We start from the raw sequence: 18107 nt of genomic DNA on the forward strand, positions 1-18107 counted from the left end.
AAGGTTATCAAGTTCTACAAAGTTCAGTGGAGCCACCACACGGAGGATGAAGCCACCTGGGAATGAGAGGAAGATTTTCTCAATGACCACCCTCACCTATTTTCTAGCCAACCCGAATCTCGAGGGCGAGATTCATCTTAAGGGGGGTAGGTTTGTAACATCCCAAATTTTCAATTTGGAATTTTATACATTAGATCATCAATGCATATCATATTTTATTTTGCTTTTGGTTTGATCCTAGAAATTTCTACGCAACTCAAGGACCCACGGAGAGAGTTGGGGATTTCGTTATTTTCATATTTGAGTTTTCTCAAATTTTGAGAATAGGATCATTTGATTTTAATTATTTTATCATCAATTATTTCTATTACAAAGATATGAGAGAGGGAATAAAATGAATTTCCCAAAATAAAGAAATATTGAGGATTTAATAATAAAATCAAATAAGATTTTATTTCAGAGTTTTTCGTTATTTTATTTGAATTTAGGAAAAATGTGCGTTTTTCAAAATTGCATTTAGGCCCCAAATAAATGTTCACCTTGTGCGGCTTGATTTTAGAAGCCCGGGAAAATTTATTTCGGGATTTTTGGAATCCGTTTAGTATTTCTTTTTATTTTTCTTCCGCGCGTAATTATTAAAAAAAATCGCACCGACATACGGGCCGTGTCCGACCGGGACTCCGGCCTGCATAGGCTTTATAAGCCGGGGGGAAGCCCAGCCGAAGCCAGCCAGCCCAGCCCCGCCCGCTGAACCCTAGCGCCGCCGCCCGCCGAACCCTAGCGCCGCCGCCGCCGACCCCGCCGCCGCACGCCGCCGCCTACCGTCGCCGGAGCCGCCGCGCCGACCCGCCGCCCGAGGTTCGCCTCATAATCCGCGCCGCCGGTTTTTTAAAAACCGATCGGTTTTCGTCGTTTTTTTTAGTTTTCGTTTTTTAGATCAGTTTTTTTCGGTTTAGGTTAATTAGCGAGCGTTCATCTGTTCGTTCGTTCTAGCGAACGTTCGTCGTTTTTCTTTTTCTCGGATTAAATCCGCGATTTTTCTAATCGCGATTTCTGATCCGATTTTCGTTTTAGTATATCTTTTCGCTCGTTTATCGGAATCAGGCGATTCAAGCGCCTGGAGTTTCGTCTCGAAACCCTATATCCATTTAACCAACTTAAACAAGTTTTTGCTACTGTAAAATTTGACTTAGATCCATATTAGTAGAACGAAGTTGTTTTCTTTCGCCGTTTGACTTTCGTTGCTTCGTTCGATTTGATTCTTTTTGCAAACCAGAGTTCTTAAGTTGAACTTTCTGGTTATAGCTCTTATTTGACTGTTACCTGTGCATTAGATGAGTGCTTATTGTATGCTTGTTTGTTTGTCTGTGATAGAATACCCGGAGTGCGCCGCCTGTTACTTCAAATCTCTAGGTTTCGCGGATCATCAGCAAGGCAAGTAACACTTTGATCATACCTCCTACTACCCAGTTTTATTGCATTAGATCAATCCTCACACATTGCATGATTAGGATCTAATTAAATTGTGGGATGGGAAGTGGTTGAGGTAGTACCTATCACCTGTTATACTATCAAACCCTTGGGAGTTACTTCTACGTTTGCCTATTATGCCATGCTATGCTAGTAGACGTGGATTGGATGAGTGATATCCATGACAGATGTGAGTTTGTTAATTAATGGTTTATCTAAGGTGGCAACTTAAACACACATCTGGGTGGATTGAGGTACCTGGGTATTCCAGGATTGCCTGTTTTTCTTTATGGACCGCCACCCAGGCTCAAAGGGATCATGCGATTATTCATACTAGAAACTTCCGTGTGCAGCCACAAGCCATTATGGGCTCTGGCATAGTTGATTATGTCGTGCGAACTCTTACAGGGTAGACTAGCAGATGTAGGGGAAAGTAGGTGTAATGGTCTATCCATCGTAAGGTGCTAGCGCTTCTGAAAGACTATGTCTTGGTCATCCGTCTTCTCAAACACCATGTAGTGCGGGAAAACAAACGGAGGCGATCGAGTCTTGTGGGGAAAAGTGCACAAACCTCTGCAGAGTGTATTAAACCAATCATGGTTAGCCGTGTCCCCGGTTATGGACATCTTGAGTATCTAGTACTTGGATTATCATGTGAATATCAACATGTTACTCTAAATTAATTTTGTTGGGTTTTGTTAATGATGATGTTTAATTGGGATTGAGGATGCTGTCAACCATTCTCAATGTTTAACAACTACCATGATAGTTAATTAAAATTTATTCCTTTGTAGTAGGGAAAAATTGGCTTTATGCAAAACTGTAACCATAGAGCTTTCCACCAGCCAAAAATGCATATAGTATAGCTGTTTCATTCCATTACTCTCTATGTGTTACATTGCCAGCATATTCCATGTGCTGACCTGTTTCGGGCTGCAACGTTAATGTTGCAGACTTTTCAGACGACGATTAAGGAGTTTTTAGGTCGTGGTTCTATACTCAGTGATGCCGTTGGAGTTGATGGACTCACTTATCTTCCAAGCCTTCCGCTGTTATCGTTATTAGATGGCCTTAAGCCATACTTACTGTAATCAGTTCTCTATTGAGACACTCGATGTAATAAGTGTGTGATTGCTACTCTGTTATAAATCCTCCGCGTATTGTGTGGTGTCAGCATTACTGATCCAGGGATGACACCGGAGTACAGATATCAGACTGTTTGAGGTCTGGTCGCTACAAGTTCATAATTCTTTCATACATGTCACTCTTGATTCATTGCATATCCCGGTACACCGCCGGAGGCATTCACATAGAGTCATATTTTGTTCTAAGTATCAGGTTGTAATTATTGAGTTGTAAGTAAATAAAAGTGTGATGATCATCATTTTTAGAGGATTGTCCCAAGTGAGGAAAGGATGATGGAGACTATGATTCACCCACAAGTCGGGATGAGACTCCGGACGAAAAATGATAATAATAATAATAATAATAATAATAAAGAGGCCAAAGAAGCCCAAATAAAAAAAATAAAAAAAGAGAGAAAAAGAGAGAAGGGACAATGCTACTATCCTTTTACCACACTTGTGCTTCAAAGTAGCACCATGATCTTCATGATAGAGAGTCTCCTATGATATCACTTTCATATACTACTAGGAATTTTTCATTATAGAACTTGGCTTGTATATTCCAATGATGGGCTTCCTAAAAATGCCCTACGTCTTCGTGAGCAAGCAAGTTGGATGCACACCCACTTAGTTTCTTTTGTTGAGCTTTCATATACTTATAGCTCTAGTGCATCCGTTGCATGGCAATCCCTACTCACTCACATTGATATCTATTGATGGGCATCTCCATAGCCCGTTGATACGCCTAGTTGATGTGAGACTATCTTCCCTTTTTCGTCTCCTCCACAATCACCATTCTATTCCACCTAAAGTGCTATGTCCATGGCTCACGCTCATGTACTGCGTGAAGATTGAAAAAGTTTGAGAACACCAAAAGTATGAAACAATTGCTTGGCTTGTCATTGGGGTTGTGCATGATTAAAATACTTTGTGTGGTGAAGATAGAGCATAGCCAGACTATATGATTTTGTAGGGATAACTTTCTTTGGCCATGTTATTTTGAAGAGACATAATTTCTTAGTTAGTATGCTTGAAGTATTATTATTTCTATATCAATATTAAACTTTTGTCTTGAATCTTTCGGATCTGAATATTCATACCACAATTAAGAAGAATTACATTGAAAATATGCCAAGTAGCATTCCACATCAAAAATTCTGTTTATATCATTTACCTACTCGAGGACGAGCAGTAATTAAGCTTGGGGATGCTTGATACGTCTCCAACGTATCTATAATTTTTGATTGCTCCATGCTATATTATCTTCTGTTTTGGACATTATTGGGCTTTATTATTCACTTTTATATTATTTTTGGGACTAACCTATTAAGCGGAGGCCCAACCCAGAATTGCTGTTTTTTTTTGCCTATTTTAGGGTTTCGAAGAAAAGGAATATCAAACGGAGTCCAAACGGAATGAAACCTTCGGGGACGTGATTTTCAGAACGAACATGATCCAGGAGACTTGGACCCTACGTCAACCAACCAACAGGGAGGCCACGAGGTAAGGGGGCGTGCCTACCCCCACCCCCCCAGGCACGCCCTCCACCCTCGTGGCCCCCCTGTTGCTCCACCGATGTACTCCTTCCTCCTATATATACCTACGTACCCCCAAATGATCAGATACGGAGCCAAAACCCTAATTCCACCGCCGTAACTTTCTTTATCCACGAGATCCCATCTTGGGGCCTGTTTCGGAGCTCCACCGGAGGGCATCGATCACAGAGGGCTTCTACATCAACACCATAGCCCTTCCGATGAAGTGTGAGTAGTTTACCTCAGACCTTCGTGTCCATAGTTATTAGCTAGATGGCTTCTTCTCTCTTTTTGGATCTCAATACAATGTTCTCCCCCTCTCTTGTGGATATCTATTCGATGTAATCTTCTTTTGCGGTGTGTTTGTTGAGACCGATGAATTGTGGGTTTATGATCAAGTTTATCTATGAACAATATTTGAATCTTCTCTGAATTCTTTTATGTATGATTGGTTATCTTTGCAAGTCTCTTCGAATTATCAGTTTGTTTTGGCCTAATAGATTGATCTTTCTTGCAATGGGAGAAGTGCTTAGCTTTGGGTTCAATCTTAAGGTGTCCTTTCCCAGTGATAGTAGGGGTAACAAGGCACATATTGTATTGTTTCCATTGAGGATAACAAGATGGTTTTTTTATCATATTGCATGAATTTATCCATCTACATCATGTCATCTTGCTTAAAGCATTAGTCTGTTCTCTTGAACTTAATACTCTAGATGCATGCTGGATAGCGGTCGATGTGTGGAGTAATAGTAGTAGATGCAGGCAGGAGTCGGTCTACTTGGCTCGAACGTGATGCCTATATACATGATCATACCTAGATATTCTCATAACTATGCTCATTTCTGTCAATTGCTCAACAGTAATTTGTTCACCCACCGTAAAATACTTATGCTCTTGAGAGAAGCCACTAGTGAAACCTATGGCCCCCGGGTCTATCTTCCATCATATTAATCTTCCAACACTTAGTTATTTTCATTGCCTTTTATTTTACTTTGCATCTTTATCATAAAAATACCAAAAAAATTATCTTATCATATCTATCAGATCTCACTCTCGTAAGTGACCATGTAGGGATTGACAACCCCTTATCGCGTTGGTTGCGAGGATTTATTTGTTTTGTGTAGGTGCGAGGGACTGGCACGTACCCTCCTACTGGATTGATACCTTGGTTCTCAAAAACTGAGGGAAATACTTACACTACTTTGTTGCATCACCCTTTCCTCTTCAAGGGAAAACCAACGCAGTGCTCAAGAGGTAGCAGGGCGTACCATACCATGGCTTCATTTCAACAGACCCGATGTAGCTCTTTTCAATGTAAAAGCCGCAGTCTCTAAAGCATCACTTTAAAAGGGATAATGGCAAATTTATTTATGTCTTCTTTGACCTTACCATGTCATAAATGGTTAGATTACATCTCCACGGACTTTTCACATGCAGTGGTGTTCCGGGAGGTGCAAGTTATGAAACCCCTTACAAAACTCATCAGACATGCGCTAAACATGTAACTCAAATATTCCTTTGTGCAATCAAATTGCAGAAACATAATTTTCTTGTTACAATAACTTCTACTTAATTTTTGAAAACCTTTCGAATGATTTCAAAATATCCAGGCTTACATCTCATCAAGTGAATATCCATATATCTACTTGAGTCATTTCTGAAGATAAACAAATCCACCACTAACAACACTTATCGGACTACACACGTCAAATGTATGATCACTAATAAGTTTGTTGTTCGTTCCTTATGGCCTGTGAACGGTATTTTAGTCACTTCACTTTTCGGAGGAAAGTTGAAAGTGTCAGATGATTCAAAATCAAAAAGACTTCAAAATCCATCATAATGGAATTTTCCATGCGGGTTTCTCCAATGTGACCAAATGTAGTGCCACACTTGTGTGGTATTCTTTTTGTCTTGCGACATTTAGCGTCGGTGTTATGGATGTATCATATTGCCATCAATATTCATAACATACATCCCATCTTGGATGGAAGCATGGCCCTTCATGTTATTCATAATACTTAACAACAATTGTTGTTTTTATGAACAACTCTTTTGCAACAAACATTGTGCAATGGGATAGAGTGTATGAAACTCTAAAAGGAATTATGAAAGAAAACCTAGAGGTATTGTATTGTTATCAATATTCACAACATACATCTCATTCATAATGAAAGTATGGCCCTTGTGTTATTCATAACATCGAACATAAAAAGTTCTCTTATGAACAACCTTCTTGCAATATACCTTATGCAATGGGCTAGAGTTTGTAAAACTCTGAATGAATTATGAAAATAAATGCAGACGGCAATGCACCGATGGAAGGTATAGTAACATTTACTATGTTCCCTGTGTATACCTTAACCTCATTTCTGGCTAGCCTTTTAGGCCATAGTAGCTCTTACATTGATTCATAACAGAATGCAATCGAGCAGGTATCTTTGTGATTAACTCACAATACCCTAGAATTAGTGATTAACATGTTTAACCATAATTCCCAAGAACTATATCTTTGACCAGCCTACTATACATCAAAAACTTATATTTCATTCATACATGAGCTGGATATTCCAGTCATCTTTCTTTCTGCCTTTATACTTCTAACAGTTTAACTTTTAGTATTTCTCCTACTCGCAAAAGAAGCACCCAACTTAAGAGTGGCGTTAGCCTCGGACTTCCTAGGCGTGTAAGTCATACTAACACCCTTTGGACACTTCCTTTCTCTTTAAGTTGTTGTTTTATTCACCTTTCATTATATGGCAGGCATTCTTCTGGATCCCTTTCCCAATAGTCAAATGCATAGTAAACACTTTTACTAATACTTGCAAACAAACATTGCTTTGTTTGTATCTGAAAATAATTTTCAGTTCCATGAATATCATATAACTATCCCAACTTTCGAAGTTTGGGTTTCATGGAAGCAAGCATATTCCACTTGACCATAGCAGAATTCTAGCTTTTGGATCGAAGGATGAGAGTCACATGATCCATAGCATTAGCGGTAGGATACAGAAAGCATGCTATAGGACAAAGTTACTGTGAGGTCTGACCTCACCCGCCTCACACTTCTCTAATCGTTCGTACCCATGCATCCATGGCGCACCCCGAAAAGATAGGTGCCGCGACGGTGCTACACTTGGGAGAACACTAACTACTTGATATTTTAGTGAGAGATCACCCTAATAAAAAGCGACTACCATGCAATCAAAAAGGGTGCATCAAAGGGATAAACATCTCAGGCAATTCATAATAGCATTACATGGTATAACCCTTTATGGCGGAGAAGTCTTTCATTCCTTCGTCTTCGGCATTCGCGTCGGTGTTCACCTTCACGAAGATTGCCACCACCTTGTTGATGCACCAGATAATATTGCTATCTCTATAGCTAATAAAATAAGTGCATTACTTAAGGTTGACACGCAGGTCACTAAAGTGAAAATCATATGGCTCCAGCCATCATGCCGAATCATGACACGCAGGTCATGTTAATCAATTTACATCATATAGTCATCTCATACATAATCAAATTATTATGAGAACTTCTATACCACATCACATGCACATGCAAAACCCTCCTGCAAAACCAAGTTAGACGCCTCTAACCGGTTCATGCAAAGACTTGTTTTTCATGGCTTCTAAGGTTTCGAAACAAACCAAAGCTACCAACGTCCATCATCAAGTATGATAATTCAAGTCGCTAGATTAACTTTGTGGTGTGTATGAAACATGAGATAATAAAATCTCGAGCCCCATACTGAACTTCGTTATACGCATGACACCCGTGCAGATCATATCTGCATTGCCCTTTCGTCTGCTAAATTTCATCTTTCTTTTTAACTACGGTGGAATTCAATGAACTATTAGCACTTCGTTGATCAATCAGGATCGCAGATTGCCAGAGCATTGAAACTCCACCATACTGTTATCAAGATCAGAAATATGCAAATTCCAGGGAAGCAACAAGAACATCGGGTAACAGATTTCATCTGTCACCCGCATAAATAATTTTCAGCAATAGATCTCATCTACTACCTAATTATATTATGCAATACCCATACATCTCTATGTATTCTAGATCGCAACCTGCATCTATGCATAGCACGGCTCATGATGCCACTGTAGGGGAACGCGATAGAAAACAAAAAATTTCCGACCTAAGCACCAGCCCAGGACCACTATGGAGACTACATACATGGTTTGATCTTTTTCGTTACCGACTCGTAGCGCAGTGGGAAGTAGAATCGATGACGACAGGCGGTGCAGATCCCCGCAGCTAGGATTTACAACCTCCCAACCGCGAGGATGTATACCCTCATCTGCTCCTCAGACAGCCCTCCGGGAGGCGGTCGAACAGCCCCCCGGACGGTGTCGCGGTCAGCCCTTTGGGAGGACCTTTGAAACTCGAACGGTCACTCGGACAGCCCTTCAGGAGGACCTTCGAAACCCGGACGGTCACACGGACAGCCCTTCGGGAGGCACTCACGAACTAAGACCGAAACTACGATCCCTCTACAGAGTTGCACACATACGGTGTCATCTATCCGGCAGGGCTTCGCCGTCCAGAACTAGTTCCGGCCGGAACCCAGACAGCCTTACGGCTCTACGAAATTCTTTTCGTGGGAGGGAGAGAAGAAGCCAGATAATGCATGGCATGTGTATTAGAGCAAGGGATGAGAGTGCAGGGCTGCCCCTCCACCTCTGTTTATAGGAAACTAGCGGGTCCACCCGCGCATTTGCGCGGCTAGATATGCATTACCTACTATTTATGTATTTTAGAGAATTATTTTCTGGCATATGAGTATTTATTTAATTTGTGAAACCAACATAGCATGCCACCGAATTTTGATTAGTTATGATCCACTAAATATTTGTTCAACAATAATGGGCCTTGCAATATGTTAGGATAATTTTAAATATGATATGTTAAAAAAAGCATGTTATAGCTCATAATGTTTTAAATGGGCTACGTTAGATTATGTAAATATATGTATGTCATCTTTTACTTCTTTCCTCCACTCCAAGCCTATTAGCTATGAAGCTACGGTATTCCTATAGTGGTTCATTGCTAATAGACACCGTGAAACAATTGTAGTGGTGGTACCATGTTACATGCTTTTCTTCTGCTCGTCCAATTTTTTTTCACCTTCAAACAATGCATCAACGCTGATTTTACAAACTTAACCTTTTTGTTTGTCAAAACCTAACTCCTATGTCACTGAAGTAGGTGTATATTGACCATGGTTTAGGTGCACTAATAGTGAGGTGGAGTTCGCTAGTTCTGTAACCTTATCTGAAAACTCTATTGATTAATACTACTATGTATTCCGCTGCTATGTCAATAGTTTTGTTAAAATATGATTTCATGCACAAATCTATTGTCCCATTATGTGTATTCTAAGTACGGTAGTGTAATCTTTTTATGTTTTTCCACCATACAGAGCACAAGCGGCCATCTATATTTTTTTGCTATATGATTCCATGTCGCAACTTTTTTGCCATCTGATTTAGTGTTGCCAATTTCCCACACTATATTCAAGCTTGTATTTGTCCTAATGTTATGTATTGATGAGAGCTGAAGTGCCTTCGAGTATGCATTTATGGTGGTGTACATTGATGTTGCTTGGGAACCATTGATTTGACAGAGCACCGTCAGGTATAAATTCATGTGTCATCACCAAACTTTTCTTGGTAATCCTTCCCTCCTTAACCCTCATGTCTTTTTTCCTTTTTGTTGCGTGGTTGCTCTCAGACCATCACGTCCAAATCGTCTAGCCTATCACAAGCATATATGTTTACCCGATTAAGAGTCTCCATGTAGAAGCTATAGAGGGAAGGGAAAAAATTCTATAAATTAGAAAAAAGTTGATATTACCAAATGGATTGCTTGCAAGTGTACATATTCATGCCTTAAAGCATGTGTAAAATTATATGCACACAAAATAAAATATGTGTAAACAAAAATCATATGCACACAAAAGTAAATACGTGTTCATAGCTAAAAAAGTCAAAAGTTTTGGGATTTGAAAATGTTTTTTTTTCACCTGAGAGAGTGGTACCATTTTTTTTCGCTTTCGGCCGTCCTTATTGGCCGGAACCTCTCCCACTTGGATGCAGCCGCTGCAGCTGGTACACGCAGTGCTCATACCCCCACATGCTTCTCCAGCTCCACCATCTTGTACGCGCCGACGCATACACTCCCTCACCAGTTGTGGTTCCCGGCCGCCACATCCAGCTAGCTTGAACGGGGGCCTCCGCCGCCATAGTGCTCCTCCTGCCCTGTGCATGTGGTATCCGCTGGTATGTTTGTGGACGCGATTGTTGTCCACGCTTCGGTGGCGCCCGCAGTTTCAGGAAGCCGGTGGCACTGCAGAAGAACCACTGGAGTTCTCGGCTTCCGGCCGCTCGATGGTGATGATGATGAAGAGTTCGTCATAGTCACGCCGGTGTTACAATGGAGTCCCTTATTTTCTTCTTTCTTTATTATGCGATCTCATTTTGGTACATGTATGTGTGCCCTTTTTTGAGATGCATCTACGTGTGCCTTAGATATATTTGTACCTTTTCCTTTGACGCAGATATACACTGTATATATATAGTCCTTTTTTAAACAATTGTTGTACCTATAGAGTTTGTGACTGCTACATAAACATTTTTCTGACGGGACATCTATCTTCTTTATTATAGGAAAAGACCCACAACCTAAATGTATTTTTTACCGGACCGCTACCAATAAACGTGCATGTACATGTCTCCTCGGTCTTCTCTTTCCAAAATAGAACGCTGCATGTATCTACGTAATCTCAGCTATTCACAACTATTGTTTAATCCGACCTGCCCCCTTGGTCTTCTTTTTCTAAAATAGGGCACTGTATTCTTTTGGCATTGTATCTAGGTTATCTCATCAGTTAAAGTCTAGTGTTTAATCTGACCTGCCCTTTCGGTCTTCTTTTTCCAAAATAGAACACCGCATCCTTTTAGCATGTATATTGTATATATATAGTCCTTTTTTTAAACAATTGTTGTACCTATAGAGTTTGTGACTGCTACATAAACATTTTTCTGACGGGACATCTATCTTCTTTATTATAGGAAAAGACCCACAACCTAAATGTATTTTACCGGACCGCTACCAATAAACGTGCATGTACATGTCTCCTCGGTCTTCTCTTTCCAAAATAGAACGCTGCATGTATCTACGTAATCTCAGCTATTCACAACTATTGTTGAATCCGACCTGCCCCCTTGGTCTTCTTTTTCTAAAATAGGACACTGTATCCTTTTAGCATTGTATCTAGGTTATCTCATCAGTTAAAATCTAGTGTTTAATCTGACCTGCCCTTTCGGTCTTCTTTTTTCAAAATAGGACTGTAACGCCTTCGATGCGGCTATATCTCCTACGTGTCGAGGCACGACTTAGAGGCATAACCGCATTGAAAGCAATGTCGCAAGTTAGGCAATCATCACAACATCCATGTAATACATAATAATGGGGAAAGGTAACATAGTTGGCTTACACTCGCCACGTCACACAAAGTACATAAATAGCATTACATCAACCAATCACTCATGGCCTGACTACGGCGCCAAAATAAAAGATAAACCCAACATGCGACATGGTCCCGATCACCCCGACTAGGCACCACTACTGATCATCAGGGAAAGAAACATAGTAACGGCGTGAATCCTCGTCGAACTCCCACTTGAGCTCTAACGCGTCATCTGGAACGGAGTCGTCTGGCCCTGCATCTGGTTTGGAAGTAAACTGTGAGCCACAGGGACTCAGCAATCTCGCACCCTCGCGATCAAAACTATTTAAGCTTATAGGAAAGGCAAGGTAATATATGTGGAGCTGCAGCAAGCGACTAGCATGTATGGTGGCTAACCTATTCGCAAAAGAGAGCGAGAAGAGATAGCAAAGCGCGAACGAACAACTAGAGAACAACCTGCGGCAAGCATTACTCCAACACCGTGTTCACTTCCCGGACTCCGCCGAGAAGAGACCATCACGGTAACTCACACAGTTGATTCATTTTAATTAAGTTAAAGTTCAAGTTATCTACAACCGGACATTAACAAATTCCCATCTGCCCATAACCGCGGGCACGGCTTTCGAAAGTTCAAATCCCTGCAGGGGGTCCCAACTTAGCCCATGACAAGCTCTCACGATCAACGAAGGAATAGACCTTCTCGCGAGACGTTCCGATCAGGCTCGGTATCCCGGTTCTACAAGACACTTCGACAAGTTAAAACCAATCCAGCAACACCGCCCGAATGCGCCGACAAATCCCGATAGGAGCTGCACATATCTCGTTCTCAGGGCACACTCAGATGAGACATCCTACGAGTAAAACCAAACCTCAAGTTGCCCCGATGTGGCCCCGCAGTCTGCTCGGTCGGACCAACACTCAGAGGAGCACTGGCCCGGGGGGGTTAATAGAGATGACCCTTGAGTCTGCAGAACCCAAGGGAAGGAAAAGGCTAGGTGGCGAATGGTAAAACCAATGTTGGGCATTGCTGGAAGAGTTTTATTCAAGGCGAACTGTCAAGGGGTTCCCATTATTACCCAACCGCGTAAGGAACGCAAAATCCGGGAACATAACACCGATATGACGGAAACTAGGGCGGCAAGAGTGGAATAAAACACTAGGCGAGAGGCCGAGCCTTCCACCCTTTACCAAGTATATAGATGCATTAAGATAACATGGCAATATAATGATATCCCAACAAGTAAATAGTGTTCCACCAAGGAACGGTCTCCAATCTTCACCTGCAACTAGTAACGCTATAAGAGGGGCTGAGCAAAGCGGTAACATAGCCAATCAACGGTTTGCTAGGACATGGTGGGTTAGAGGTTTGACATGGCAATTTGGGAGGCATGATAAGCAAGTGATAGGCATCGTAACATAGACATAGCAAAACAGCGAGCATCTAGCAAAGCAAAGATAGAAGTGATTTCGAGGGTATGATCATCTTGCCTGCAACGTTGTCAGAGTTGACTAGATCCTCGAAAGCAAACTCAACGGGCTCCTCGTTAGCGATCTCGTCTCCCGGCTCTACCCAAACAAGACAAACAAGCAAAAGGAACGCTATCAACCACGTGCACAACTCAAACAACATGATGCAAACATGGTATGCTATGCGGGATGCGATGCGGGATGCATATGCAAGATTTGACAAGAGATGCATGAACCTGGCCTCAACATGGAAATCCAAGTGTGCCACTGGAAATATGAGATGAAATCGCTTGAAAATGATATAAATATCACTAGAATCGGAGTTACGGTTTGGAAATGGCAAGCAAAACAAATATGGCACCGGTCTGCGATAATCAGCAAGTAGCCATATAAATGCAACAATATGAACATGCTACAACACCCAAACATGGCAACAAAATACATGGAAGGAATCCATTCAAGATGCTTAACAAAAGACTAGCACTGAGCTACGGCCAATTCATCAATTAACAGGTTCAAACAAGCATTGGCAAAAATGCATTTGACAAACAGATTTCAGACTTAGTGAAATTAACACTTGTCTGGAATTTCAGATCAGATAGCACACTTTGGAGCAATAAAACTATATGCTACAGGACCTGAACATGGCAAAGTAAGGCATGGCATGGAGCTACTCAAAGAGTTTAACAAAAGTCCCTTAGTGACCTTGAGCCAAAAGGGATCAGAAAATACATTTGCAAGCATGTAAACATGGCAAAAACATAATCAGATTACAGACTTGGTGAAAAACTGGGACATGCAAAACAGATATCAAGTAGGCATGTTTATGAGCTCGATGCACTCACTACAGAGCATGTCATGACAATCTAAGCATACACCCATCAAGAATACACATTATATAAGCTAGACATGGCAAGAACAACAACATAGCATGCACGGATCAACTACAACAACCTCGGCAAAATCGCTAACAAGTAGACAATCTGCCCAGATTCACGAAATAGCAAAAGTAGAGCTCGATTGACTCAAGCTAGGGTGCTCCATAATTGCAAACAAAGACATGGATGGATAGAGCACTACAAGATTAACAAAACATCCTTACTGATCATCCTCAAAAGAGGCACGGATCACTAGGAAACAACATGAACATGTGGCATTATGAGATAACCAGACCAATGACTTAGTGAAAATGCTAAGTCCCTGAAATCAGCATTAACAAGTGCACCCCTTTGCAAGCTTGTGCTAGTCACCACACACATCACAAAAATACATGGATAGCACCTCTGGAAATATGACAAAGCATATAACAAAACATATGTAGATCTCATGGGCATAACCGGCACACAATAATCATGGCAAAAATGACAAATATCTAAATGGAGCAGCAGATCTGACAATTATCTCAACTAGCATACTTCCAACAGCATTTCGGGCATCAAGATGAACTCAAATGAAAATGATGCAATGAGATGAAATGATGTGCTCTCTGAGGCAAACATTTTGATATGCTATATGCATGAATCGGAGCTACGGGTGCAAAGTTACAGCATGATGATCATGGGCATGTGAAACATGGAAATCTTGGGGACTTAGTGAAATTTTAACCTCGCAAAAGTCAACCCGGGATGGAGAGAAGCAGGACGGCGCGTATCCGGGATGGAGGACGCTGTTTGGTTGGAGGGATGGGTGGATCTCATCCACCCTCCTCGGATCTGGCCGGAGTTGACTCCGGTGAGGGCGAGGGTGAACTCCGGCGAGGAGCGCGGAAGTCGAGGTGGCGGCGCACGGCACCCGAGGCAGTGGCGCGCGGCGAGCGAGGCGGCAGGGCACGACGAGCGAGGCGGCGGCGAGCGCGGCGCATGGCGCGCGGCGGCGCGGGGAACATGGCAGCGGCCGGCGGGAAGGGGCGCGGCCCACAAGCGCGGTGGCGGCGCTCGTGCAAGGCGAGGCGAGGCGGCGGGCTCCTGAGGCGGCGGAGGGAGGCGCGCGGCCCGGATGGCGGTGGGGAGGGCCTGCCCTGGGCCGGGACGGGCCTCGCGCGGTGGAGGGCGCCGATGTGGCGACGTGGCGCGCCGTGAGTGGGCGCGGGAGGCGGCGCGCTGACGTGGCGGCGCTCCATTGGTCGAAGCGACGTGGCGGCGGCGGTGGACGCGTCCGCCGGCGAGCGGACATGTCCGGCGGCGCGGAGGGAGGTGAGATCTAGGGTTTGATCTACGCGGATTTTCGGGGGGAGACACAAATATATAGGTAGAGGGAGCTAGGAGAGTCCAAAAGAGGTGCGGTTTTCGGCCACACGATCGTGATCGAACGACTGAGGTGATGGAGGAGGTTTTAGTGGGTCTTGGGTCAAAATGGAGGGGTGTTGGGCTGCCACACACACGAGGCCTTCACGGTCCCTCGGTTAACCGTTGGAGCATCAAACGAAGTCCAAATGGTACGAAACTTGACAGGCGGTCTACCGGTAGTAAACCAAGGCCGCATGACAAGTCTCGGTCCAATCCGGAAATTTTTAACCCCCACACATGAAAGAAAGGTAGAAAAGACCACCAGAGGAGATAGGAGCGCCGGAATGCGAAACGGACAACGGGGAAAATGCTCGGATGCATGAGACGAACATGTATGCAAAAGAAAAGCACATGATGACATGATATGCAATGCAAGACACGCAAGCAAATACAAGGCAACGACAACGAATAACTGGACGACACCTGGCACATCTGTCTCGGGGCGTTACAAGGACACCGCATCCTTTTAGCATGTATACCTAGGTAATCTCAGCCGTTAAAAACTATTGTTTAATCTAAGCCGTTATTTTTCTATCGTTTTAATTATATAATAGATCCCAAGGGGTAGGGTGGTTTTACAAGAAAACCCCAAACCCACATGAAATGGCACTACAAAAAAAAGACACATCCGTGACATTTTGAGCCAAACGAATTTTTTTTCTGTCATACATATGACACTTCTATGACGATAATTGTGACAAAACCCGGTATCATCATAGATGTGGTGGGCTCCTACTTCTATGACAAAAATCATGACAGAAAATGGGTTTTTTGTCCTGGGCGGGCCGGAGACGCAGCCGCATGACATTCTTTGGGCCGTCCATGACGGAAAAAACCGTGGTAGAAGTCAGGGGGAGGAAAATTTCGGGGAGTTCCCGGTTACGGTGGGAAGTCGGGGGCCGAGCGATACGCGTTTCTCTCGTACACGTACGCGTGTGTGTGCGAGGCGTTGGCTCTAACTGAACCCGAGCGAGGCGTTGGGCTCTAACTGAACCCGAGCGATTGCACTGCAGGCTATGCGTTACTGAACCCGAGTGATCGATCGATGACTGTTAACTGCACCCGATCGAGCGATTCCTTGGCTACTGCTGCTAACTGAAGCTGATCGATGGGATGAACAGTGAGCGTTGCGGGGCGGGGGGGGGGGGGGGTTGGATGAACAGTGAGCGGTGGCGTTGCCTCTGGATGAACAGGACCCCGTGGTGTGGTGGATGGCTGGATGAACAGTAGATGGTGGAGGGGTGCCCATGGAGGGGTGGATGAACAGGACCCCGTGGTGTGTAGGGCAGGATGAACAATAGACGGTGGAGGGGTGCCTGTGGAGGGGTGGTTGAACAGGACTCCATGGTGTGGAGGGCTGGATGAACAGTAGATGGTGGAGGGGTGGTTGAACAGTAGCCGGTGGAGTAGCGCGCGGTTGAGGCTGGATGAACAGGAGCCCGTGGAGGCTGGAGGAGGTCGACGTTGGATGAACAGTAGCCCGTGGAGTCTGGAGGGGGTCGACGGTGGAGATGAACAGTATCCCGTGGAGTCCCATTTTGTGGTACGCCACACCCCTCCCGATGAACAAGACCTACGTTTCGACCGTAGCGCTCCAACACAAGTTCGTTTCCTCCGTTTTGCGGTACGCCACACCCCTCCCGATCAACAGAACCCCCGTTTCGATCGTAGGAGGTCTGTTTCCTCCGTTTTGCGGTACGCCACACCCCTCCCGATCAACAGGACCCCTGTTTCGATCGTAGGAGGTCCGTTTCCTCCGTTTTGCGGTACGCCATACCCCTCCTGATCAACAAGACCCCCGTTTCGACCGTAGGAAGTTTGTTTCCTCCGTTGTGCGGTACGCCATGCCTCGTTTCCATCGTCTCTTCCGTCCATGCCCTCCCGATGAACACGACCACACATTCCGTTCTGACCCAGCCGCGTTGACTCCCGATGAACACAACGCATTCCGTTGCCTCCCTATGAACACGACGACGACGCTGTTTCTCCGTTCTGACCTAGCCATGTACACGAGCCCTCGCCGTACGTATGCGCGAGTAGGCGTTCGAGACCCCGCCCGTATGTACACATACGTGGCCGTATTTTCTTTCTTGCACCCTGGCCGCCTCTACTATGACACGTGCGCGCCTCTACATCCACCAGTATATATGTACGTACACATTCGCGACCAGAATGACAACGCCACGTACGCTTCGACCAGGTGGGTCCCGACTGTCAGGCACTTCCTTGCATGCGAAGATGTAGCTGGTGGGTCCTACCACTCAGGGGGCGAATCGTTTTTTTGCCCAGACGCACTTCCTTGCATGCGAAGATGTAGCTGGTGGGTCCCAGCAGTCGGGGGGCCGGTGGGTCCAAGTAGTCAGGGGGGCGAATCATTTTGGTTTTTTTGCCCGGACGCACATCCTTGCGTGCGAAGATGTAGCTGGTGGGTCCCAGCAGTCAGGGGGGCGAATCGTTTTTTTTCCCGGACGCACTTCCTTGCGTGCAAAGGTGTAGCTGGTGGGTCCCATCAGTCAGGGGGAAACATTTTTTTCACGAAATACGGTGGCCCGTCCGGTGGGTCCCTGCTGTCAGGTGGAGGAATCATTATTTTCCGCGTAATAAGGAGGCACTTCCTTGCTGCCACCGTGGACCCAGCTGTCAGCCTCTCCACGTACAGTCCACGTCCGACGGAAGTCGTTCCTTGACCACGTTGACCACGCCGCACCGAGAGCACCAGGGCAGTGGACAACGGCGAGG

This window comes from Triticum urartu, chromosome 3A (assembly GCF_056163025.1).
Source record: "Triticum urartu cultivar PI428250 chromosome 3A, HENAU_Tu73, whole genome shotgun sequence".
Lineage (NCBI taxonomy): Eukaryota > Viridiplantae > Streptophyta > Magnoliopsida > Poales > Poaceae > Triticum > Triticum urartu.